Consider the following 27,865-nt stretch of genomic DNA (forward strand, 5'->3'; position numbering starts at 1 on the left):
TTAGCCAGAAGTAAGCAGCATTTCTGATTCCCAGTGGAAAGGAAAGAACTGCATGTTTCAGACTCATATGCCAATGTTGCTATTGACACAGTACTAGCCAATATGTACAAGGCTGCATATATCTCATGATTCTGCAGCTGAAGAAATTGCTACTGTATGCAGGATGCAGCATCTTGGGAATCTGTCTTTTATTTTATTATGCATGCTTCTACCACTTACATCTGTGAAGATAGGATTAAAAGGGCAAGTATCACAAATAGTTCCTCCACAAATTTGTACCAGACCAGAGAAATGATGCATGGGCCCCTGGCCAGTTCAAAATGAAAACAAAGAACTGAGCATATCATTTCTTTCATTTATCCACTGATATCTCACTTGCTGTGCCCACTGTATGCAACCCACAGGAGTGAGAACATCAGACGGGCAGTGTGACCTTGGTAGTAAGCCAATATCCTTCCAATACAACCCATTCCCAGCAAGACTGTGAAAGCTGTATTGTTTAAAAGATTCTTGAGAAACATCTTGCTTAAAGAGAAATACCTGTGTGCATTCCAACATAGCTGATTTCCAATGGTGCATGGGGATGTTGCAAGAGAAACTTAGTCAAGCTAGAAGCGTTTCTGTGGCAGGTGATCAGGCAAAGGTGGTTTTGACTCTTGAAAGCTTATACCCCCCAAAATCTTGTTGGTCTCCACCTGGACTCAAATCTTGCTATTCTACTCTGTGGACGGACAGGATCACATAACAGGGCAGAGGAGCATTCCCTTTTCATTGCTGAGATACAGAAGAAATACACTGTCAGTTCTTATGCAAACTGAGTATAGCTCAGCAGTGCACTGGTCTCTACACAAACCCAACGTCTCTGTCCATCTTTCTTACAGAACCTTAAAAGAGAATAAAATGTCTTGACATTGGAAAAACGGGTGGGGGGGGAGTCCCTCTGATAGCTGTCCAAGATTTGCACCTTTTGGGCACAGTTTCTAAGTATCTTATTATTTATTTATTTATTTGCAACACCCTGCAAAATAGCCATTGCACTTCTTTAACTTGTGTTAGTCTAGTGAACTGCAGCACAAGGAGAGGAAACAAAGTACTTGTTCAAGGTGACAGAGGAACAATTGTCTCTAATCCTCAGACTCCAAACATTAGGTTGTTTATGCATGGGAGCTTTACCTGAGGTTTGTTGCTTGCTGGACCCACACTTTCCTGTTGGGAATCTATGCACCAGCAGTCTCCAAGCTCAAATCAAGGAGCATTTGAGTCCCGGTCCCTTGAAATGCTGCTTTGTAATTGGCTGTAGTGCTTACTGTGAGAGAAAAGTCCCTCATCCCCCGTAACCCCAATTGCAGCATAAAAAAGCATTTTAAAAAACTGAGCTCTCTAAAAGGAACAGGGGTGGGGGAACACCAAGCCTCATTTCTAAACTCCTTTCTTCTGCTCAGAAAGAACTCCAAGGAAGCAGGAAGCATTTTAATGCTCACCCCTTGACAAGCTGCTTTGTAATCGGCTGTAGTGCTGTCTGTGAGAGAAACGTCACTCCCCCAAGCTTCTGTGTCCTGCGCTTTGCCTTATGCATGGGGATTTCCCCCTGGGCTGAGCTCAAGGGAGATGGAAGAATCCAGTTAAAAGAGGGACAGGATGTCCCAGGATTTGTGAGGGCTGGCAGCATCTAATGGATGGAAAACTCATGCATAATTCCAAGGAACAACTGAGACAGACCAGGGGGCGAATGTGAGTGAAAGTACCCATACATAAACAACCTTAGAATATCTTTTTTGTCTGACCTAGTTCTCATCGAGGTGATAAACCTCTGCTTGGGCTGTGACTGAGGGCAAGAGTGAGCTAACAAGACTGCACATTCCTCTATACAAAAGAGTGTCCTTCACACAGAACACTAGAGGAAGAAGAGTCCTAGTAGGGTTGCCAGGCTTCCGGGGAACTTGGACATCTCCAGCAATTAGAACTCATGTTCATACTACAGAGATCAGTTCGCCTATGACATTACACCCCACTGAGGTCCCTCCCCTTCCCCAAATCTGCCCTCACAAGGCTTCATCTCCCAAATCTCCAGAAATTTTCCAACCCAGAGCTGAAAACCCTGGGTCCTAGCCTAGCTGTCTCCCTCACACTCTAGGGCAGGGGTCCTCAAACTACGGCCCGCGGGCTGGATCCGGCCTGTCAGGGTCCTGAACCTGGCCCCCTCCTCCCTCCGGAGCCCCCACCATGCCCGTCCCTTCCCCAAACTAAGGCGGCCGCTCGCCGTATAAAGCGTCAGCAGCAGCAGTGGAGCAGCGACACCCGCGCCGACCCGGGAGCCGCCGCCACCTCTGCTCCTTCTCCGCCATGGCTGCCCTGAAGAGCCGCTGCCACCGCCTTCCTTTCCCCAGGCGCGTGCGCGGCTCGGGGAACGGGAGGCACCGCCTTGAACTGCAATGTGCCCCTTACCACCGCTGCTCCTCCTGCCGCAGCAGCTGCCGCAGCCCTGAAAGACCCATGTCAGGCTGGAAGAAGAACATCCCCGTCTGCCTGTAAGCCAAGCAGGAGCGAAGTGAGCGGGTGAGCGAGCGCCGGGGCCCCCGCGTGGGGGGCTTGGGTAGCGGCACCTCGGGGGAGGGGAGAGCTGAGAGACCCCCGTCTCCTGCCGGCTCCTCCCACGCCCTTCCCCCTTCCCCTCAGGTGCTCTTTGCCAAGCAGGGGGCCAGCCCAGCCCGCCTCCCACTCCAGGAGGCGGGAAAGGAGGGCGCGCGGCGGCTGGGGTCTCTCAGCCCAGCGAAGGGGGGAGTGTCGGCCATGGAGAGGCACCTGGGGGAGGGGCGGCACTTCCTCCTGCCGCAAGTTAACTTTTCTTTGCCTGGGTGCCCGGCTGCCTTCAAATTTGGGCGGGGGGGGGGGGCGGCCCCCAACAGTGTTTGAGGGACAGTGAATTGGCCCCCTGTTTAAAATGTTTGAGGACCGCTGCTCTAGGGACACGGTGCAGTTTTGGAGCAAATAGCCAAGTCCTACTGTCAAGAACAGAGACTGTGGAATTCTTTGTCTGCCTGAGTCAGATGCAAGGATATTGCCAATTACTCTAGAACAGATCCTCATACAAGAAAGGATAGAAGAAAGCTGAAGGGTGGAAGAAGAGAGGGACTATTAATGAGCCAACGGGCTGAAGGATTGCAAGGGGAAAGAAATTTGACCAGAATGACCCTCGCCAGCTGTTGGCAATCTCAGCACAGGAGTGTGGGGTGGAAAAAGCTATGATTAATGACATCCCTGAGAGAGAACATTACCCCTTTGTTGCTCTGAAGGCTGGAAACATCTGCAACCACCCAAGCAGTTGGTAACTGCTTCCCTCATCACAAAACTCACTCCTGAAGGACAGAAGGGCAAGATGGTGTGTGCAAGCACACATTCACATTTGCTACTGTGGAGATAACACTGTTCTTGACAAGGATGGTTACTGCAAACGTTTTGGGTGCCCTGTAGTTTTTTGCAACCAAAAAGAAGCAAGGTACTAACATTATTATGAAGGGTTATAAATTTGTTCACACATTGTGATCAGCCCTGCCTTACCAGAAGAATAAATGTATGGATTCACCTGTTCCTACTATTAGAGAACAGTGGTTAATTATGAATCAATAAAGGTTCACTAAAATCTTTCTGGAAGCTGCAACTGGTTACCTGGAAGGCTCCTCAATACAGATGTGACCGCATTGGTGGTGGTTATTAAAAGTTCATTCACACATACCGGCTGGCAGCAAATGATGACCTGCGTGTACAAAAGAGCCATCACAGATCTAATATCATAAACAGAACTCAGCGCTTGTTTGCAAAGATATTTCAGATATATAGCTGCCAGCCCACAAGGGTAAATTAGTCAAGGGATGCCCATTCATATGTAAGCAAGCCCCACTAGTCCTAACATAAAGCCCTATGAGTTACAACATATGCTTTTCCTTATTATTGCTTCTCACATTCTAGGATTGAGGCGTGGCATTATAAACTGGTTGCGAGGATGATGCCTGGGGAATTGCGTCTTAAATTCCGATCTGACCTTCCCTTTTCTAACCCTTTCAAGGTCAGGTCTTCTGTTTGTGACTAAGAGAGAAAAAGGCTCACCTGAAAGGTTCAACCGGTATGTGAATAAATATCTTCATCTGGTGCACAGAGTTGTGATTAAGAATACAATGAAAGCTACATTTACAAGAACTTAGATTGGGAAGTTTTATTAATCTCTAATACAGAGGAGGAAGAGGCTGAGGCCACCTAGAGAATTCAAGGATGAATTGAAATTTAACCCAAAGGCCGTCTCATAATCTTCACTCTATTACTCTCCATCACATACACTAAGCTATGTTACGTGGTATCAGACCATTGATCTATCAAGGTGAGTACAGACTTCTAGAATTGGCAGTGGCTCTCTAGGATCTCAGGTAGAGGACTTTCATATGACCTACTACTTGATCCTTTTAACTAAAGATGCCAGGGATTGAATCTGGAATCTTCTGCATGCAAATCCGCCACCACCACCACCCCGCCACTTCTCCACCATTTCTACTGACCTGTTTAGAAAATTATTTATTTGCAAAGCAAATCACAGGCAGAACTCTAGTAGCCAGAACAGAAGTAGCCAAAGCAGCGCCTTTCCCCTTTCAAGACTTTCCCTTCTTAAACACAGACAGCTCCTGACAATGGTACATTCTTCATTAACTGTGCATGCTTAGGAAATGAGTCCATTGAGGGTGGGGCTGAGATTGCAAAAGGTGGGGGTTTCATTCTTTCATTTTCTAGAAATCTGCCAACAGGTCTTTTTCTCACACTTGTTTTCAACTGGGGAAAATTGGTGGCATTCATGCTATCTCCCTCACTGCTTGGCTTATGCCCAGCTCAACCTTATTTATAAACACTTGAAGGTTTGTCTGTTTGTTGAGCTCAGAGCCAGTCCCTGAGGGTCTCTTCAGCTTTTCTGCTGGCAGTGAAATTGCTAGGTTTACTCAGCCTGCTGAGCTCCTTATGGCCTATCTTCCAGCGGAGCAGGTTGTAGAGGGAGGACAACATGATTAGCCTCACCCCAAGGCAATGGAAACAGTGAATGCATCACACCGTTCCTGTGGGACCAGGAAAAAAATCAAGGGGCCTCTTGTACTGGGTTGCTTCCATGGAGTGCCTGCTGCCTGCTGTTTTCTTTCTCACACAGACCCAGCTGTAACAACAACATCCTTTGTGCTTCATGGACAAGGATGGCAACAGCCAGAAGATGGCAGTGGAAAAGTCCCATTTCAGCCTCCGTAGTGGCACAGGACTGCCAAAAAAAACAAATCAGTGGGTTATAGATCAAATCAAGCCTGAACTGACCCTAGAAGCTAAAATGACTAAACTGAGGCTGTCGTATTTTGGTCACGTCATGAGACGACAAGAGTCACTGGAAAAGACAGTCATGCTAGGAAAAGTTGAGGGCAGCAGGAAAAGAGGAAGACCCAGCAAGAGATGGACTGACTCAATAAAGGAAGCCACAGCCCTCAATTTGCAAGATCTGAGCATGGCTGTCAAATATAGGACATTTTGGAGGACTTTCATTCATAGGGTCGCCATGAGTCGGAAGCTACTTGACAGCACTTAACACACACACAATGGCACAGGAGGAGGCATTGTATATTAAATCATTATGTCTAATAGCCAAGGGCTGGGCCCCAAGTGAAACAAAACCCAAAATGGCATACAAAAGCTGGCAACATCCAGGTGGGAGATATAGTAGTGAGTGGGGAGAGGGGAGTAGAAGCCAGCATGAAGCGGGAACCTCAGTCTGCAGCATGGAGGTATCATGGAACTTTTTGTCCACAGCACTCCTTCTTGTTCACCTCCCCCCAATGCCATAAAACAAGAGCATTAGAGGTAATCACCCCCATATGACTCCTAAGCTGAAGACTGGATCTTTGGCAATTAGAGACATAAAATTTACACCCCAAACAACTGCAATTCAACCACAAGGGATGGTTAGCTTATGGGGCTTGTCCTGGGAAATAGGAAAGGAGGGCTTATCCCTTCTGACCCCAGACCCTCAGGGTTATTTTACTACGAGTTACTTTAAAGAGCCTCTTTGCTGTCTCCCTGCTTCATAAACAGCAAAGTAGCCAAACCATCAAGCTGTGAAATAAGTAGGAATCTGCAACAATATGTTACAGATTGTGTTTAGCTTGCTCCTGCATTTTCCACGTAGAACAGAATCAAGAAGTCCATGAAGAACAAAAGATCCTCAACATTTTGCAGCAGGTCCACACTTGCATTGTAAAGTACTAGCAAAATGACAGTACAATGGGCAGTATGTAAATATGGAAGCAAAGGTGTGCATACCGCAAGAACTCCTAAGCAGTGAAGTATTTGTCTGCATGTTGTGCACATAGATACAGTGCTGGCTTCAGTGGCAGGTTCAGAAGCTGACTACAGACTCTAGAAGCAAGGATCTACACAGCAGCTGGAACTGCGGTCTGTGTTTGGCTGTCAAGGAAGAACAGAAGTCAGTATCACAATAGGCTTCTAGGGCAAGTAGGGTTGCTAGCTCTGGAGTGGGAAGTTCCTGAAGATTTGGGGGTGAGGCCTGGAGAGAGTGGGGTTTGAGCAGGGACATCACGGTATGATGCCATAGAGTCCACCATCCAAAGCAGCCTTTTTTTCCCCCAAGGGAACTGATCTCTTCGGTCTGGAGATCAGGTGTTCTGGAAGATCTCCAGGCTGCACCTGGAGATTGGCAAGCCATGGCCCTTCACCCAAGACCTTGAATCCAGGGATTCTTGGTCTGGAGAATATCAAGTGATTCCAGGTGTCCCCTGCCCCCTCATTTTCCCTTGCGGCAGTCCCTTACTCATCCTGGTCATTTCCAGATGAGGAGTCCATTCCAGGGTTTGAGTCTGGAGCCGGAGGAATTCTGACAGATACCTCATGCAACCCTGTAGGGAATCCTGCCCTTGTCTGGTGGTGCTTGTTGTCGGCAGATGGTTTCCATCTTGAATCATTTACCAGAAGAACAGAGAAGCTGTGAGCCTCCCTGAAGTGCAGGTAGGGTAGCCAACCTCCAGGTAGTAGCAGGAGATATCGTGCTATTACAACTGATCTCCAGCTGATAGAGATCAGTTCCCCTGGAGAAAATGGCCACTTTGGCAATTGGGCTCTATGGCATTGAAGTCCCTCCTCTCCCCAAACCCCGCCCTCCTCAGGCTCCACCCACAAAATCTCCTGCCAGTGGCGAAGAAGGACCTGGCAACCCTAGATGCAGGCGTCATTCCTGGGATGAAAGTAAATGTGGCTGTTTTGGTTGATGGTAATTGTGAATGTGGCTGTCCGTGAGCTGTGGAGTAAGTATCACTCATCTAAATGAATGACAGCCAGTATGAGATAGTAAACAGGATTCCAAGGGACATAATTGGGGTATAGACTAAATCTGATCCTTGTGCCTGGTGACACCCCAGCCACTGAGACAGCCTGTTCCTGTCTGCATAGCTCTCCCCCTTCATCTGTATATTCCCCTCCTGCATTCTTTTTGTTGTTGATGTTAGTGTGTGACAGAATGCTGGGAATTGGCTTTTTCATGTATCAGCACCTAGGGCTGCAATTTTCCAAGGTGGGTATGATTTTACTGTAAAGCTTCAAGCGAATGCTAAAATGTCCAGCAAAGTGGTGATGTCATTTCTGGTTATCCATCTGGAAATTTCATCATCAGGTCACCACCAACTGCCGTTCTGTGACTCTCTGCCCCCAAAATTCTCCTGGGGGTTGCCTTTGGCTGGCAACCCTGTCTGCATATACTTTACTGAATGTGTCCTGAGCATACAGATGTGTTTGAGTATTTTAAATGTTTTGCCTATGAAGAGGGTGATGTCATAGCCCACTGCACCGTGATTTCCATATGAACATATGCTCAAATTTGTGTTGTAAGCACACTTGATCCAACGGTTGCTTTGATCCCCCCCCCAAAGCTGCTGACATGAAAACAATGGAATGGCATTCATGTTGGCCCAGTAAACATAACAAGAACCAGATTCCCTAATCTCCCAAGATTAGCAAGTATTATTGAATGTCTTTACTTCCTCTACTTTGATCCAGTATAATAATAACATTAATAAAAATGCCCTTTTCTATTTACTTTTTAAAATTAATTCATTAATATCCAAATGCACATCCCTAACCATTTTGTGCAGTTAGGCTGCTTAAATCCCATTGACTTTAATGGGATTTAGGCAAAATGACTTCTGCAGAATTACAACCTAAGCCTTCATCCTTTCGTCGGGAGGATGGTTATGTAGAAATTACTGAGCCTGGCACACACACACACACCACCACCACCACCACCACCAAGAGCTACATTCTGCTGATTCAAGTGAACCGTCTGCCCTTTGGTTGCTCTCTGACAGGAAGCTGCAGACTTGTGAGAGAGAAAGCTGATAGTCGCCGGGGCATTTTGCCGCCACGGGAGGGACTGTTAGATGGGCGCTGAGCCCATGCTGCCTTGTCACGCTTGACGCAAAGATGTCACTAGTCTCAGCCATCCTCCAGGGTCCCCGCACAACAGCTTGCGCCCGCAGCACTAGCATTTCATATTCAGTCCAAGCTGTGTCCCGGGGCAGTAGCATCTGTCTGCGTGGAAGGAAACTGCTGACACAAGAAGACCGCCACATGATGAGGAGGGAGAGGCAGACAATGCCAAGAAGGAAGAAAGGAGCAGAAAAGGGAACGGAATCGTTCCTGGGGCGGGCGGGGGGGAGGTTGTTGTTCAGGTAATATCTGTTCAGAGGCATAGCACAGCAGAGCTCATTGAAAACCTTGTTTGTTCTGTCTGTTGGGCTTCCATCACTGGCAAACTAGTTTGTCTGAGTTTTTACAGCTTCAGGAGATTCCTGGTAAACTCTGAAATCTCCTCTGACAAGACATGTGTACAGTTTTGTACAAACGTCACTTGGTGGCACCTATTGACTTCATGGACGATGAGATACAGCTCCTCCCCTGCCCCAGTTGCCGTTCTGAAAATATTTTTAAACGTGAGTTTTGAATCACTGTGGCTAATAGTAAACTGGCTAGCCCCCACGAAAGCTGTGAAAGTAGACCACCCACATGACCTCACGAAGCTACCTTATACTAAGTCAGACCATTGGTCTAGCAAAGGTCTTTTCCACATAGTTTTTTTTAATCGGTTCTGGCCTCTTACTGCTTCAATTTATCCCTTGATTTCCACATGCATTTTTGTGCCTTTTGTTTTCACTTTTTTGTGTTTTTGTCCCCCCCCCCCCATTTTTTTCTGGTTCTTTTGAGACCTCTGATCTTTCTCTGGAAGCCAATTTTGAGTCATCTTTTCCCTCATGCATAATATTTCTGTCAGTTTTCTTTGTCCCTCCACACCCACCCACCTTGAGCCCACTTTTTCAATGATTGAACTGTCACCATCATCAAACTACTCCCTCTCCTCCCCTCGACCCTGAAGATGAAAGGTCTTGTTTTTTTTTAAGACAGGAGGAGGAGGAGGTGGAGGAGGTGGAGGATAAGAAGAATTGGTTTTGATGCCCCACTTTTCTCTACTAAAAGAGTGGTGGACTCTAATCTGGAGAACTGAGTTTGATTCCCCACTCCTACACATGAAGCCAACTGGATGACCTTGGGCTAGTCACAGCTCTCTTCAAACTCTTTCAGCTTCACCTATCTCACAAGATTCCTGTTGTGGGGTTGGGGGAGGGGAGGAGATTGTAAGCCACTTTTCTACCACTCCTTGTCGTAGAAAAAAGTGGGGTATAAAAACCAACTTTTCCTCTTCTCTTGAAACGACTCTGAACGCCAGTTGTCCAACACCAGATTGGACTTTTTTGAGTAGTGCCAGTCTTGTTCCTGCTAGATCAGACTCGCCTCTTCAATTACCAGACAATGACATTGATTTGCCATATGGACAGCCATAGTCATCAGTTCCTGAGCCACCTGCTGAGTCAGATTCTGGTGAGAGACCACAGCAGAAGTGAAATCGTCCACATGAACCTTGTTATCTCTTGGATAAAAGGGTGTTGTGTCTTATTGCAATTTCAGCAGTTGCAGTCTTGCAAGAGCTGCAAGCAGGGAGAGGAAAGTTAGGAGCATCTTTGAGTCAGCTCTATGAGACCAAAGCTGAGCTTCTGTTCCTCCCTTGCAGGTATTTCGCCTGGGTATGGCCAGAGGCTTTTGGCAGGGGAGGAAGATTAGCTGCTTTAAATCCCCAGTGGAAATAAAAGTGGAATATAAATACATATTGTAATTCAGCAGAAACAAATTTCATTCAGCTAAGTCCCAAATCAGAACAACAGTAAGTGTTGTTTCTCTACACAATCTAAGGTGATCAATAGAGTTGCCAGCTCCAGGTTGGGAAATACCTGGAGGTTTTTGAGGTGGAGCCTGAGGAGGGCTGGGTTTGGTGAGGGGAGGGAGTTCAATGCCATAGAGTCTAATTGCCAAAGCGGCCATTTTCTCCAGGGGAACGGATCTCTATCTGCTGGACATCACTTGTAATAGCGGGAGATCTCCAGCTAGTACCTGGAGGTTGGCAGCCCTAGTGATCAAGATGGGCTGGAGTTCTTGTGAAATCACAACTGATCTCCAGACTACAGCAATAAATTCTCTTGGAGGATATGGCAGCTTCAGATGGTGGAGAGAGTTAGGAGAAATGGAAGGCCTACTGAGTATCCTCCCCAAGCTCCACCCTTCCCAGGCACCGCCCCCAGATCTCCAGCAATTTCCCAAGCTGGAGTTGACAGCTGTATCTAAGAGCCAAGCCAGACAGAAAGGTGGGAGTTGTGTGAATGAGCTCTCAAGGTTTGCTTGTCAAAAAAGAAACAGATGCATAAAGCCCTGGTTTGGATCAGCCCCATGGTGTGTGTGTGTGGGGTGGGATTAAGCCCCTGCATGCTGTTTTAAAGAAATGAAACAGTCCTGCAGAGTTGGTAGTAGCCCCATTGGGATAAATATGTAGGCCAATAGTGAAACAGACAGTAATTCCATTAGGTCAGTTTAGGTTAGGAAAATAGCACAGGGGAATTGTTTGACACCCCAGCCTCCCCATGGTCCCAATCCAGTTTGGGCTCGACATGCCTTTCTTCTTTTAAGAAAAGGGAACGCATACATGGGACTCCCAACATCATATCTGTTTTGGCCCTAGTTTCCACCCCACCCCCCGAATCTAGTAGGTAGCCTATGATATTTTTTATAGTTAAGAACAAAAGCATGTGCTGTGCTGTCCTCAACACAAACGTGAGAAGTCCAAGTGCTTCCAAATTGCCCTTCCTTGTTGGTACCCTATTGGTGCATCTCAAGCAGCCCTAGTTGAAGGATGATCAAAAGTAGAAACTCTGAAAACCACTTTCAGTGCAAAAGGTGATTTAAAATGTGAGAGATGATTCTAAGAATTCACCTTAAGGTAGGGGAGGGGGCATGGCTCAGTAGTAGAGTATCTGCTTGGCATGCAGAAGGTCCCAGGTTCAATCCCCGGCATCTCCAGTTAAAGAGACAAGGCAAGTAGGTGATGTGAAAGACCTCCACCTGAGACCCTGGAGAGCTGCTGCCAGTCTGAGCAGATAATACTCACTTCGATGGACCAAGGGTCTGATTCAGTATAAGGCAGCTTCATGTGTATGTGTACAGCCTCCAAGTGGACCTGGGATCCCCCAGAATTATAGCTCATCTCCAGACTACAGAGATTAGTTCCCCTGGAGAAAATGGATGCTTTGGAGGAGGGGGATGCTATAGCATTGTACCCCACTGAGGACCCTGCCCTCACTAATTTCACTAATACCTTATATGAAATCAGACAGTATACTGAGAACAGAAAATATTTCATACCCTTCTAAAAGTAGTATCTTCTGCAGGGACGCTTCCTTTTTTGTTTAGGATTTTACATAAATGTCTGAAAAATACAGGAGCATTTCCAAAAACTGCCATGCTAGTTATTGTATGGTGTCGAGGAAGCCAATCCTTAGCCTTCTTTGCATGTATTTTTCATTTAGACTCTAACATCTTTAAAGTAGAGGCATGTAGTGAACAGGCCTCTATCATTCACAATCTTAGAGTGAAGTTAAAACTGAAGATGGTTGGGTGCTGTTTGTGAATGCGAAAGGCTGTCGTCCATGAACAACATTATCTGATTTGCATGCATGACAAAGGCCTCTGAATGATATGCACATTTGCTCCCACAGCTGGGGCTCTGTCTTTTGGAGAGAAAAAACCCTGACCTTTAGTGCCCATACATTCATTATGGTTTTTAAAGCCTTCTTTGCAGGACAGGGGGAAAGGATGCTCCAGTAGCTGGAAGATCCAGGTTCAAGCAGTTTCTCTACAAGTACATTCTTAAGCTCAGGACTAATAACATTTTGAGGCTAACTATACATTATATCATGCATTAGGGTGCAGGTTGTCTCAGCGTCACAGAAGTGGGTACTGAACATCAACCAGCACAATGCACTATATAATTTATGGGCAGCTTCTTTCTTAGTTCACAAAGGGACTGAATGCTGACATTCTCGGATACAGTTTCTGTAATAGGAAGGAAGGAAGGAATGGAGTACATTCATCCCTGCAAAGAAAAATCAACACAAGAACAAGAAATCCTTAATTTCTAATTGCTGAGTTTTCCCTACTATGATCTCCACTGAAGAACTGAAGGGGGAAATGGTTCAACAATTAGAAGCAAAAGTTCCATATGCCCCAAACTGTGCATATGGCTACTTCTCGCAATATATTTCCTACTCCCATTAGGGTTGCCAGGTCCCCCTTCGCCACCGGCAGGAGGTTTTTGGGGCTGAGCCTGAGGAGGGCGGGGTTTGGGGAGGGGAGGGACTTCAATGCCATAGAGTCCGATTGGCAATGCGGCCATTTTCTCTATTGGCTGGAGATCAGTTGTAATAGCAGGAGATCTCCAGCTAGTACCTGGAGGTTGGCAACCCTAACTCCTATCTTGAAATTGTGTGAAACAAAACAACCAGAAAACAGCCAGTCAGGTGCTTTTGTAGTGCAATGGAAATCATGAGCCACCAGTCTATAAGCAAGGTTGATCGTGTGATTCAGGATCAGGACCAAGCAGGAAGGTAAGAATGGTTTTATCCCTTCAGGACTCTATTCAAGTCCCCCCCCCCAAGTTTAGCTAACCCAGGGGTGACAAACATACAGCCCATGGGCTGGATCCTGCCCCTTTAGAGCTCTTATCCAGCCCACAAGCCAGGTGAGGCAGCCACACACACACCCCACTTCCCATCTGGGCTGGAGAGCCCACTGTGGGCTCACCAGCCGAGGCAGCCACCTTCCCCAGTCCCAAGGTGTCAATGATCAAAGACTGTTAAATAAATGAAAATACTGTAAGAGTGTTGCTGCTTTAAGCATGTTTTTTATTTTAATTTAAAAATAAAGTTAAAAAATAATATAATTAATTGGCTTTGCCTGTGTCTCTTATAAAGTTTGTATCTCTGGTACCTGGCATTAAAGTTTATGGTACACATGGCCCGGCCCAACCAAGTGACATTTACATCATATCCAGCCCTCATAACAAATGAATTCAACACCCATGAGCTAACCCCTTCAGCTGTTACTAGCAGTTTTAAAGGAGGGGAAGGATGCTATTAATGCTTTTTCCCATCAATGGGAAAAGCCTAATTTCAGTTAGCAAAACTGTGCTGGGTTTAAAGTAGTCAATCCTTTCCCATACTGTCCCACACCAAATTGCATTGGCACAAGTGCATTTTATGCTTTCTATACCATGATCGCCATCATGTTTGCTATGGTGCTGAATGAATGGTTAGATGTGAACATGCGGCTGTGGCCCAGTATTTTGCAAGAAGGTAACTCAAATGGGAATCTGACTTCCCTGACGTAGCCAAGAAGCACATATTTAGCAACTTACCTGCATGTGCTTTCAAAGTGCAAACAAGGAAATGCAATGCTGTAAAAGACAGACATTTTACAGCCCACGACGGGGCAAGCGGGCTGTGGAAACATTGTGGGAGGATTACCAATGGACAGTGTGAGTGCAAAAGAAGGGGAAGTTTGATCCTACTGGCTTTTGGTGGGAGGATGGTAGAATTTTCCAGTTGCTCAATTTCTTTAACTCAGTGCTGGACAATTGGAATTTTGCAGACATTTCAATGGATTTTTATATTATGTATGGACAATAACAGTGTTCCTCTCCCTCCTCATGCCAAAGAGAGAACAGTGCTTGGCAAGCTGTGAGCCACACTGGTTTCCTACCACCACCATCACCCAAAAAAAGAAGAAGTACTTTTCTAGTGATCCAAAGGGCTTGGTGTAATGGATGAGCTTGGAGCAGGATTAAAATCCCTGATCAGTCATGAAACTTCCTGGATGACCTTGAGGCAGTAACTTTCTCTTACCCTGACAGACCCTGCAGGATTATTGTGAGAATAAGATGGACTGCACTGAACTCAATGGAGGAAGGGCTGAATAAAAGCAGACCATTTTCTATCTCATGCACTGACAAAAGGAAACACCCATATCCCCCCTACTTGTCAAACAAAACAAGAAATGTCCCTCTCTCTTTTTAAGAAAGGCTTCAATCAGATCTTTGCAAAGAAGATGACTTTAGGAGGCAAGACCTTAGCCTTGCATTTTAACTGTTTATCCATGTTTACCGAGCTGTCTTCAATAGGTTTGGATTTAGTTTGTGGTCTTTTATTCCCCCCCCCCCCCCGGTCACACACACTTACTCTGGCTTGGGAAATTCCTGGAGATCTGGGAGTGCTAAGGGAGAAGGAAGCTCAGCAGGGATGTGATGTCACTCTGGATCTTACATTTCTCCTAGACTCTATGGTATAATCTCAATGGACAGAGGTGTCCAGTGTGGTGCCACAGGGTTCAGTTCTGGGCCCGGTACTTTTCAATATTTTTTAAATGATCTGAATGAGAGTGTGGCGGGACTACTCATTAAATTTGACACCAAATTGGGAGGAGCAGCAAACACACCAGAAGATAAAGATAGAATTCAACGACATCTGAACACGCTGGAAAAGTGGACGGATGTGAACAGGATGCAATTCAACAAGGATTAGTGCCGAGTTCTACATCTGGGTAACAGAAATGAGGGAAATGCATACTGGATGGGAGAGATACACTTCTGGGCAGCACTGTGTGTGAACAGGATCTTGGGGCATGGGTGGATCATAAGTTAAATATGAGCAGCCAGTGTGATGCAGCAACAAAAAAAGTGAATGCGATCTTGGGGTGCATCAATAGAGGCATAACATCCAAATCACAAGCTGCAACGGTTCCACTGTGCACTGCATTAGTCAGGCTTCACCTGGAGTATCGTGTGCAGTTCTGAAGGCCTCACTTCAAAAAGGATTTGGACAGAATTAAGTGGGTGCAGAGGAGAGTGACAAGGATGATCAGGGGCTTGGAGACAAAGCCCTATGAGGAAAGGCTGAGGGAGTTGGGAACGTTTAGTCTGGAGAAGAGGAGGTTGAGGGGGACGTGATTGCTCTCTTTAAGTATTTGAAGGGCTGTCACTTAAAGGAGGGCAGGGAGCTGTTCCTGTTGTCAGCTGAGGATAGGGCTCATAATAATGGGTTTAAAGGTACCAGCTTTTACAGTAAGAGTTGTTCGACAGTGGAAACAGCTACCTGAGTGGGTGAGCTTCTCCTCACTAGCAGTCTTTAAGCAGAGGCTGGACAAGCACTTATCAGGGATATTCTAGGCTGATCCTACATTAAGCAGGGGGTTGGATTAGATGGCCTGTATGGCCCTTTCCAACTTTATGATTCTATGTTTGTATACCACAGAGATCAGTTCCCCTGGAGAAAATGGAAGCTATGAGTCAGTCTGCCCTCCAAAGCTGCCATTTCCTCCGGGGAAACTGATGTCTGTAGTCTGGAGATCACTTGTACTTTGCCAGAGATCTCCAAGCCTATCTTGAGGTTGGTAACGCTATCTAGGGCTGTCGATTCAGTTCGTCCTGAACCGAAAAACAGCTGAATTTCCCCCGATTCTGCAGTTTCCGGTTCGGATAGAGCAGAATTCAAAAAAAGGCAGGAAAATGAGGAGCCGAATTCAGCAAGTTCGGGCAAACGCCGAATAAATTCGGCAAATTCCGGGGCTCCGAATCAGCAGCATAACAGTCAGTTAATAAGCAACTAGCAGCATTCTCCCACGGCCAATGGTGGCCAAGCCGGGTCTTCTTCTGTCCAATCAGTCACAGTTGAGTGCATGAGCCCAGCTGCTGGGCTGCCTGGGGAGAGAAAGAGAGAGTGTCTGTTTGTGTGTGAGAGAGATCCCCTTGGAGGGGGGTGCGTGTGCACAATCATGCCTTAATGTGGCTCTGGGGGGGGGCTTGTTTGGAGGTAGAGGTCCCAAACTTTCAGTGTAGCTTGAGGGGACCCTTCTTGCAAGAACCCCCAAGTTTTGTAAAGATTGGGTCAGGGGATCCCGAATTATGGGGCCCGGAAGGGGTCCCCCCACCCATCTGCCCATTGGAATACAGCCTTTAAAAACACATTCACGTTGGGCCGTAGCATTACCCCTGCCCAGGGGTCGGGTTGCCTCAGCAGTTGGGCCGTACCATTACCCCGGCCCAGGGGTCTGACTTAAAGGCAATTAATCCTGAGTTATGGGGTCCCCCACATCCATTGGAATGAATGGGAGCAGGCAATCTTTAATGTGCATCTAGAGCGCAGCAAATCCAAGACAAAACCTCCCGTGCATAAACGGCCAGAGAGTATGTGTGTGAGAGTCTGCTAGAATTGTATTGGATTACTCCTGAGTCCTGATTCCCAGTCCCTGCTCCTGATGGAATTGAAGAAGACATCCACAGTAAGACCCATTTGGGGGCTTTTCTCTATAATTCCCTATAATTTTTTCCTGTGTGTGTGTGTGTGGGGGGGGAGATTCTGTGTGTGTGTGTATGTGTGTGTGTGAGGGGGGAAGCCAAAGGGGGGTGGGTTTACCTGTTCTGCTGGGGGGTGGGCTTGATTGCCTCTGTGTGGGACTGTGCTTTCTACTGTTTTCACCGGTTGCCAACTTCATGTGGAGTTAACTGTGGGTCAGTGAGTCTCTCTCTGGCTGGCTCCTACTGTTTCCAATGGGCTGTGCAGCCGCTCCTGTTGTTTCGAATGGGCTAGCCTGTCATTCGTTTTAGTACATCCCCCGTAATGTATTTCAGTGGAGTCAATGCAAGTCAACTGACATTCCCCTCTCCCATTATCTTCAATAGGCTGGGCAGCCTCTCCCATTGCTTCCAATGGGCTGACTTGTCATTCGTTTTAGTACATCCCTTTTAATGGCTTTATTCCAATGGGCAGATGGGGGGACCCCTTCCGGGCCCCATAACTCGGGGGCCCCTGACCCAATCTTAACAAAACTTGGGGGTTCTTGTGAGAAGGGTCCCCTCAAGCTACACTGAAAGTGTGGGACCTCTACCTCAAAAAATGCCCCCCCGAGCCGCGGAAAGCCACGAATTTGTTTGTAATGGCTTTATTGCAATGGGCAAAATGGGGGGACCCCTTCCAGGCCCCATATCTCGGGGGGCCCTGACCCAATCTTCACAAAAATTGGGGGTTCTTGCCAGAAGGGCCCCCTCAAGCTACACTGAAAGTGTGGGACCTCTACCTTCAAACATGCCCCCCTGGAGCCACGGAAAGGCGCAAATGTGTTTTTAATGGCTTTATATGGCCAAATTTTTTCCCAAACTCCGAATCTCGCGTCGAATTCCACGGATCTGAATCGGGGGAGTTCAGACTTCGGCATTTCCTGCATCAAAATGGGCTGAATTTTGCCGAATCCGAATTTTACCAAAAAAAAATTCAACAGCCCTAACGCTATCTCTAATTATCTTTCTCTCCTTCTCTCTCTCTCTCTCTCTCTCTCTCTCACACACACACACACACACATAACACTTGCTCACATAATTCTGCACATATCCTTTTATATAGTCTCTGGGTAACAGAAATTCTACCCAAAGCCTGGTCTTCACTATGGTCTCAGAACTTGTTTTGTTTTATTATTTGTTTTACGAGGAAAGATTTCACAAGCGCCTGAGTCCAGTGACACTCCCTCCAACTGTCCTTGCAAAATGCCTTCTTAACAACCCTTTTTTAAAAGCTCTGTTTGTTCTGCTGTGATTAACTGCCTTTTTTTCCAGTCACAAGGGCTAGCTGAAGCAAAAGTTTCCATACCGCGAAGAAGCAAAGTAGTGAACTCTCCTAAGAAAGCTGGGACTACTATTTAGCTCCCTCCTCCCTGCCTGAACTAAATAGCAGGTTTGAATTAGCAAGCATGTCTTTAAGCAAGAGCAGATTCAGGCGTTCCTTGGGGCTTGGATTCAGCCAGCGGAGTGTGGATGGTGCGGCTACCCAAGGAGGAGTATTTGGACAGAAACCACCTTCTTTTTTTCCAACAGGTCATAAAGTTGGTGATTTTTATAGCTCTGAGATGCTCTGAGTCAGGGCTGGATGCGCTTTTTACTTCTTTGACCCAGCCACACTCTGTGACCTACAACAATCTCTGGGGGAAGAATTCTGAACATTCATGTCTTATAATCAGAGGGAGATTTTCAAGCGTCAAGATTTTTCAACTGTAACAGGTACATCTGTTACAAATAAAGATTTTCAATTGCCCTGGGTGACCAGCATTGGGTATTAATATGGGCAAGTGCAGTATTGGTTTGATTAAAGATCTTGACAATAGGTTTACCAATATCTTCTCCCAGCAGAGATCAGTTGCCCTGAAGAAATGGCAGCTTCGAAGGGCAGTCAGAGTTGGCAGCCCTACAGCTGAGAGTCAAATGTAGGGAATAACTCTCCAGTGGACAATGAACTGGAAAGCTGGCCTTTTTGTCACGGTTCTAGATGACAACGTAGAAACTAAGATCAATTTGGTAGAATCAGGACAAATTCCCTGCTCTTGGCCTGTTTTTTTTTTCTGGCTGTGACATCATTGCCAGGGTCAGAGTACACAGGAGAACATGATATGAAGCATGAAGTGCTTTGTCATCCTCTCCTGATCAGGCAATGCACATCCTTTCTTGTATCTCAGGCCTGCAGGGGCACCAGTCATGGGCTGTAGGGTTCTGGTTGTGGAAGACAAAGTCAGCACCCATTTTTCATGTGGCCAAGACTTTGATTCAGAGCACTGATCCTCTATAAAACTCTACATCTGGTAATGCCCTAAGAAACTAGGGAGTCATATAATGGAAGTTATGCAACACTCTCAGTTCTTTTGCTGAACAAGACTGGTAATTAAGTGTAGAAGGGCAATTGGGATCTTCTACTGAAGGATCCTAGTAAGAAATCAGAGTTTGGATAAGTGGTAAGGAAAGTGAGGTCTTAAAAAGCAGCAAGGAAGAACCAAGCTAAGTCAGAATATATTCAATATTTGCTACCTAAGTAGTTATATTCTAGTTGTGCACACAAGTTATTTGGTGCATTTAACACCATATTCGTTTTAGACATTCATGATAATCTACTCTTGTTGCATGCTCATAAAATACAAATAGTTACTCATGTACTGTTTTTATTCTAAATAAAAGATGGTGAGACAGATCCTAGCATTACTCACTTTCCAAAAGCTTGGTCCCTGATGGATCACGCCAGTACTTTTACTGACCTTGCCTGAATGTCTCCTACTAGCCTGCTGAAAGCATATGTGAAGCCTGCACCCTGCCAGGCCCTTTCATTCCACCAAGGATATTCCCCTGCCTGAACACAATCTCTTAGGAAGCCCCCCCCCCAATCCAATCAGAGCCAGAAAATCCACACATGCTCTGCTGGAATTGGATTCACCCCCAGATTCCTGTATTTTGTAATAATTTATTTGATGTTCTTTTATGTTGGATCCTATAACTATCACTGCTCTGCCAGCCAAAGTGTGGCGGATAGGTAAACTCCTTCTCTTTCGCTGGACTTGGACTTTTCATTTCTTTTCTCTTTCTCTTTTTGCCTGCTGTCAACCCCCTGCTCTCCCCCTGCTCCTTGTGGCTATTTCCCTGGCACAGCAATTTTGCTTAGCCAGTGGCTTGACTTTCTCTTTCCTTCCTGCCGTTTAATTGTTTATACACATGTCCTTCTGGACACAGCCATTTCACTATTCCTATGTCTATGTGCCTTTGGATTCCTGTATCCCTATATTTCCGTTGTTTTGGAAAAGATCTGATTGTTTCATAGTTACTGGTAGTCTAATGGAGGCACTTTACTTGATTTTTTAATTTTTATTTACATTATTTATAGTCTACCTTTCTCGTAGAGACTCAAGGTGGATTATATATCGTGACCCCTTTCAAATGGCCCTTATAATCCATTTGAGCAGCTGGTTGCTAATGGATTTTTGTGTCATTTCAGACACAATCCCAGGGCTCAGCTGTTGTTGTTTTTTTGTTGTTGTTAAAATGGAAACTGCTTTCTTTCATTTTTAGTTCTTCCTTGAGCTTCTGAATTGCTGCAGTGTGCTGTTTAAAATGTCTGGAGTGCTTCCAAACATACCACTTTCCCCCGCCTTTTTTCACAATGCATTCTTTTTCAGCTTTTTAAAAAAACGTTCTAATATTAGTGCTACAGTGCTATAGTGCTAGACCACCACAGCAATCCAATGCATCTGAATTCTGGTGATATAGCACTGAATTGCTAAATCACCAGCATTCAGATGAATTGGATTGCTATGGTAGTCTAGCTCTATAGCATTATAACACTAATCTTAGAACATTTTTTTAAAAGCCACTAAAGAACGTTCTGGGGAAAAAGGTGGCAAAAAAGCACAGCACTGTTTGAAATGGCAGAGCACTTCAGAGCACTTTAAAGAGGGCTCATAGATGGATTGAAATGAGCTGTATTAGGTGCCCCGCCCCTGTATCACTTTACTCCGAATCGTGCCAAAAATAGATAACATCAAATTTAGAACAGTAATCTGTAAGGGGCCAGTGAGTAAGTACAGTTGAAAAATTAGACATTCAATTTTAGATTTTAGGATTTTAGAAGTCTGGAACCACCAGAAAGAACTGTAGCATAGCATAAGTATTCATATGACACATTAAGCAGTTCAGAAATTACATAACAGGATCCTAAAGGTAAAGGTAAAGGTTCCCTGCGCAAGCACTAGGTCATTCCTGACCCATGGGGTGACGTTACATCTCGACGTTTTCTAGGCAGACTTTGGGGGTTACCGCACTTGTATTCCCAGCAATGTATTAAGAGTTTGAAAATGTTATAACAAATACTGTTCACACTTTCTATGTATCCCACCGATGTATTAAGAGTTTGAAAACGTTATAAAAAATACTGTTCGCACTTTGTTTGGCCCCTTTAGCTGTGATGGTCTTCCAACCATTTATAAGCCGTGGTATCCAAAAACCCTTTTAAAGCAATGTTTTTTATAACATTTTCAAACTCTTAATACATCGCTGGGAATTCAAAGTGCGGTAACCGCCTTTGTTTACGGGGTGGTTTGCCAGTGCCTTCCCCAGTCATCTTCCCTTTACCCCAGCAAGCTGGGTACCCATTTTACCGACCTTGGAAGGGTGGAGAGCTGAGTCAACCTTGAGCCAGCTACCTGAAACCAACTTCTGTCGGGATCAAACTCAGGTCGTGAGCAGAGCTTGGACTGCAGTACTGCAGCTTACCACTCTGCACCACGGGGCTCCTAACAGGATCCTACTTGCAATAAACTATACACAGCGGTATAGTTGAAAGTCCCCAATAATCTATCCAAGCAAGTTTAGAAAACCTTTTTGTACAGTGCAATCCTATTACCTGCGTAGAAAAGCCCTCTTGAATAGTTCAGTTTTGCATAGTTTTGCAGAAAGCCAGATGAGTGGGAGCTTTCCTGACCTCCTCAGCCACGTTATTCCGTAAGGCGGGAGCCACAACGGAGAAAGCACAGATACAGGCAGTTGTTGATTTTGCCCATTTGCAGATTGGCGCCTGCAGAAGCCCCTGCTGATTCAAACAAAGTTGCCATGGCATGTTTGAGCTTGCTTGCCCACTATCCAGGTAAATATTCCTAACCACACATTCTGATCCCCCTAATTGGCAAGGGTATCAGTTTTTCCAAGCAAGCCAGACTTTTCCCCTGACATTGGGCAACATTGAGTTGTCCTATGGGTATGCATTCAAATATGCTGAACTTAAAAAGAAAAACCTGGAAAATGCCTTTTCTGCTTTTTTCGGCTTGGGGGGGGGGGGCTGAAAAAGGTGCCCTTTAACAGGAGCCAAAAAAGCCAAATCCAAAAAGCTGAAAAAAATCCAGCTCCCCCTCCCCCGGCATTTAGGTATTCCCCATAGTCTTCGAGCCTTTAAATCACACACACACACACCATTACAGTCTATGGGGAATCTTTGTGGGGAGCTGGTGAGGCTGTTTTTTAAGTAGAGGCACCAGATTTGCAGCGTAGCTGCTGGTATCTCTCTTTAGAAGAACCCCTGAGTTTGGTAAAGATTGGGTCAGAGGGTCCAATGTTATTGGCCACCAAATGGAGGGAAAAATGGGGGCCAATAAAATTGGACCCTCTGACCCAATCTTTACCAAACTCAGGGGTTCTTGTAAGGAGAGTCACCAGCCTCTACCTTAAAAAACAGTCTCTCCCCCCACCCTCCAAGCCCCGGAAAGATTTTCCATAGGCTTCAATGGACGCATTTAAATTTTAAATTGCAACTTCAAAAATCCAGTATATTTGGACTGTGTTAGCGCTTCTCAAAACAAACATATTTTCTGACAACCGAGTACAGTATCTATGTTGGCTGAGCTACAATAGTATGATCACCTGTTCCCTAGTCTGGAGGCACACTGTGAATGTCTTTTTGTAGTTAATCAGTCTTGGATATTAACTATAATGTCTGCTCTTTGTAGTACATTATCCCAGTTCTATCTTAATAACACAGGATCTGAGTGGCACTGGCAGGTTCTGCTTCAGAATGACTGGAGTCCTCTATCTTTTCTTCCAGTTTAATCAGAAATGACCCAGTTTTCAAGTAAGGTAGCACTCTGACAGATAAAAGCAACAGATTGTACATACAATGCACAGTGGTATAATCCAGTCTCTTTCCTTTTCTTTAAAGCATCTTTCTGAACCATCAATTATAATATAGCCAATACCATTGATACTGTATTTCACAATTCCTCTCTTTAAGGGTTACATTAATGCAATGATGCTTAACCAGGGCTGTATTAACTTCCCCCTAGAGGGCATCTACAAATCTTAGGATGCATTCAGAACTTCCGGGGACAAGAGACGGGTTTCTAGGATTTTAGGGAGTCCATTGTTCCCACTAGCAATGGCTTCTGACAGCCCATGGAGGAAAGTCATTTTATGCTACTCACCTCACCCTGGAAATAAAATCCCAGCCCCTAGCTTTCTCTCCCAGGCCCTTAAAAAGAAGAGAAGAAGAAGAGTTGGTTTTTATATGCCAACTTTCTCTACCACTTAAAGAAGAATCAAACCAGCTTACAATCACCTTCCCTTCACCTTCCCACAACAGACACCCTGTGAGGTAGGTGAGGCTGAGAGAGTTCAGAGAGAACTGTGACTAGCCCAAGGTCTTCAGCTGGCTTCATGTGTAGGAGTGGGGAAACAAATCCAGTTCACCAGATTAGCCTCCATTGCTCATGTGGAGGAGTGGGGAATCAAACCCGGTTCTCCAAACCACCACTCTTAACCACTACACCATGCTGGCTTTCCATTTTCTGGCACAAAGAAAATGGAATCCAGTCTATCATGAAGGAGTTGCCTGATGGCCACCAGGCATAAAGGCCTCATTGAATGTATGCCTACGATCTGCACATTATAAGCATATATAATAAATATACCTATATGTATACAGTTGCCTTGTCTGGAGTGCTGGTTTTATTCCCAATTTACTTTTCTACTTAAGACTTGGGGGGCATGCAAAGATAACATTGCATACCTGGGGGTGGTAATGGATTAAAGGTTAAGAACCACTTTACTAACAGTAATTGTGATTTAATGTTTCCTGATGCAATTCCAGGTGTCATCAGAGATGTTTCGCTGCGATTCTTTCTCCCATTTTTGGCGATAATTATTAGGTCTTGTCTCTTGCTGTAATAATAATTCATATATTTTAACCACCCACCCCTGCTGTTTCTTTGCTATGATTAAATCTTCAAAAACAGAGCCACATTTCCTCATCAGCCTGTTAATGTGTGATCTAATTTGAAAAATATTGTTACCACAGGACAGAAATAATCTAGCCTACCCATTATTATAAGAAATTATCTCATTAACACTAATGGACCAAGTGACCCTATGGTTCCAGTGTGCTAGGGGCCACCACAGGAAAGCTGATGGCAGCGTATTATAGTCACAATCCTATGCTCAACCAGTACCAGATATAGCAGCACAAACAATAGCTATATAACATAAAAGTTGACATAGTAACATAACTGGAATTGACCAAGTACCTCACTAAAGACTTTTTTTAAAGTATCTGAAGTATACTTTTTAAAAAAGTATCTGGTATCCGAAGAAGTGAGCTGTAGCTCACGAATGCTCATGCCCTGCCAGAAATTGTGTTAGTCTTACTGTTTAAAAAGTCATGATAGGATGAACTGATAACTCGTTAAAGAACAGGAAGCAGATAATGGAAGCAAGTGGGCAGTTCTTATAAGGGAGCATAGAGGATGGGTATTGGGACTGGTGCTATTTAATAATCATAAATGATCTGGAATCAGAGACAGCCAGTGAAGGGTCCAGGTTTGCAGATGATACCAAACTATTCAAGACAGTAAATCAAGCCTATGGTGAAGTTAGGGTTGTCAACTCCAGCTTGGAAAATTCATGGAGATTTGGAGGGTGCCTGGGGAGCTGCCCTCTCCTCCTGGATTCGAGTCTGGATTTTCACCGTGTAAGCTTCAAAAAGTCAAAGCTCCCTTCATCAGATATCACTGAACACGAATGGGTCATCTGAGTCCATTCTCAAAATCTCAACAATTCATCAAGAGGCCACCTAGGGCAAAACAGTGTTACAGGCTAAATGTTACACCTTTCTGTTTTTCAGTACACCTGTGAATACCTACCACTACAATCACACATTGCAATGGTATGTATACCTGCAAGACAATAGGACAGAGTGAGGTCTTTGAAACAGAGGAAATTTATGAACCTGATGTTCCCTGCGTATCTCATTCCAAATCCAGAACACTGGATCTGAGAACTTTTTTACCATCCTGTCTGGCAGGAATGAGTAGAATGTGAAATAAGCCAAGCAGGAAAGAAATGCAGGTTAAAAAAACATGATCTGCTCGCTTTCACAGGGATGGGAGGGAGAGAGAGAAAGAAATGATCCCTGCTCAGATGGAAGACCGAGTCACTTGGAGCTGATGGAAATGGAGAAAGAAAAACAATTCAGAACAGTCTTGTTCACACAGCTATTAAATGGGAGACCAAAAAATGGTTTTCAAAATGAAAATCACAGTTTGAGATGAAGAAAACCATTTTGTTTTTAAAACATCTATATTCTAACATGGAAAAAGCCTATAAAATATAAAAAGCCACTCCTTGTATTGAAAATGATGTGTCCTTTTTCAGATCCATTGTACTGGAAAATAAGAGTTGGATTTGACATCTGGTAGGAGAGCTAGATGTTGGCATAGATGTTTTCCTCCACCACACACACCCAAACAGAAAATAATGGAAAACAACAGCAAAACATTAAATCCAAGTTGTCATGCTCACTTCCTGGTATAAACAGCGTGCACAACAGTCTTGTTAGCCCTTGTGAAGAAAGAGGAAGTGGGACAAGTGGGTTGATTAGGGAAATGAGCCCTTGGGTGGGGTAGCTGCAGAGCTCCAGAAGAAGGGATGCAGATGACAGGCAGTTCTGATCTATGATGAGATAGCAAAAGGGAAAAGAAAGCTATCTCATTTCTCCATACCCTGTAGCTACACCAGCTCCTGTAATTAGGGTTGCCAAGTGCCTGGTGGTGGCGGGTATAATCTCACCAATCCACCGGGCTTCCAGCCGACCAGCTGAGGGCCAGCGGGCACCGCGGGCACGTGCGCAGGCACAACGAGCCTACGTCGCTCTAGCAACTTCGGCCAAAACTCTATGATTCCCATAGAGTTTCAGCCAAGATTGATAGGTTGTCCACATCACTTCCAAGTAAACTGGACGTGACGTAGACACACGGGCGCATCGTGCCAGGCACTCGCGTGCACCGCACTCTCCAAGAAACCTCTTGCCCATGGACCAACAGGACCTGGTAAGCCTACCTGTAATCCTTCTGGCCAGATCTCAAACCCTGTGTGCTGAGCAGATAGGAGTCAAACTTACCAGAGCAACTGTTCTGCTTGGTCCTTGTATAAATCAGGTTATACAAGTGGGGGCCTGCAAGGGTTTCCGACTTCCAGGTACCAGCTGGAGATCTCCTGCTATTACAACTGATCTCCAGCCAATAGAGATCAGTTCACTTGGAGAAAATGGTGACTTTGGCAATTAGACTCAATGGCATTGAAGTCCTTCCCCTCCCCAAATTCCGCCTTCCTCAGGCTCTGCCCCAAAAACCTCTCGCCAGTGGCAAAGAGGGACCTGGCAACCCTACCTGCAAGACTCATAGGGGAATCCCACCTCCTACTTGCCTGCTGAGCCCAGGAAGGGTTTCCTGCCACCACTAATCTGTTGCAGCAACCAGGCCCAGCATGACTCCCAGATGACAACTCCACCGGGCCCAGTGCAGCTCCCAGACTCCACCATAGGACACAGGAGATAAGTCCGTTGTCTACACAGTCGCAGACAATGCTCTTTATTTGGGGGGATTTAAACCCTCAATGAAATTTTTAAGGTTTTCAGGTTTTTCTGCAAAGTGGGTGTCCCCCAAGTTTGCAGAACTAATGGTTTTGTATCAATGCAGCCCCAATCCATGGATTTAAGTATCTATAGATGGGCCCACACTTGACTATTAGATAAAAGATATTGCTTGATGTTGATATTCCAGCCATAATTGGCAAAACGACAACTTTCATTCTATGTTAGCATAAGCAATGTTATTTCCTGTTGATATTAATAGCAGGAAGGGGCACACTTCACACTGCAACATGGGATCTAGCAATATTTGTATTCTGCATCTTGGTTTTCTCATGCAAAATCTAGTAACAAGTTAAAGACGTATGCACTGTTACATGATAAAAGTGGACAGAAATCTCATGGCCTTTATCTTTCTCCTCGTCCTACAGATTGGTGAAATCATACCTATATACCAGGCAAATTGCTAACATTGTCTGCCAGCAGTTTCACACGTCTGTGGTCAATCTTCACTTTGGGGGGGGGGGTCACTCTGCAGCCGATTTTTTGAGAAGTGCACTTGTAGAAATTCACTAGGAGGTCCAAAGATTAATTCCAGGACAGCAAGGAACAAAAGGGAAGTAAAATGAAACAATATTTGACAAGCATGTTGGCGGAGAAACACTAATAGAACACCTTTCTGGACTAGAGGACTTGATAGTAGCAGAGGTGGGACTTGATCGTGCCCGATGATCCATTCTAATTTCTAGGTGAAATTAACAGACAACACTATTCCTTCATGTCTGACTGGGTTTTAATCTCATCAAGGAGAGTCGGGTTTTCTGCTTACTCCGTTGCTTAGAAACATTGGGCTGAATGCAGTACAACTGCAGTTTAGGTGGGGAACTTGCCTGTTTTTCTAACTTGGCATCTCTGGAGACTGAAGCATTCTGTGTATAAAATCCATGTGTCAAGGCTAGCAGCTGAACATGCTGGTTTTGTTGCAACCTACATCCACTTCTAGTCCAATGCCGAAGCCTTGCAAAATCATCTCAGAAGGGCAACTGAGCCTCTGGAGGACGTTCAGCTCTGGCTTCCTCTGCTGAGCATGCCAACCAACCAGAGTTGCATCTGCTAATATGGCTTGTGTGTCCCAACGGATT

This window comes from Euleptes europaea, chromosome 2, assembly GCF_029931775.1.
Source record: "Euleptes europaea isolate rEulEur1 chromosome 2, rEulEur1.hap1, whole genome shotgun sequence".
In the NCBI taxonomy this organism is placed as follows: Eukaryota; Metazoa; Chordata; class Lepidosauria; order Squamata; family Sphaerodactylidae; genus Euleptes; species Euleptes europaea.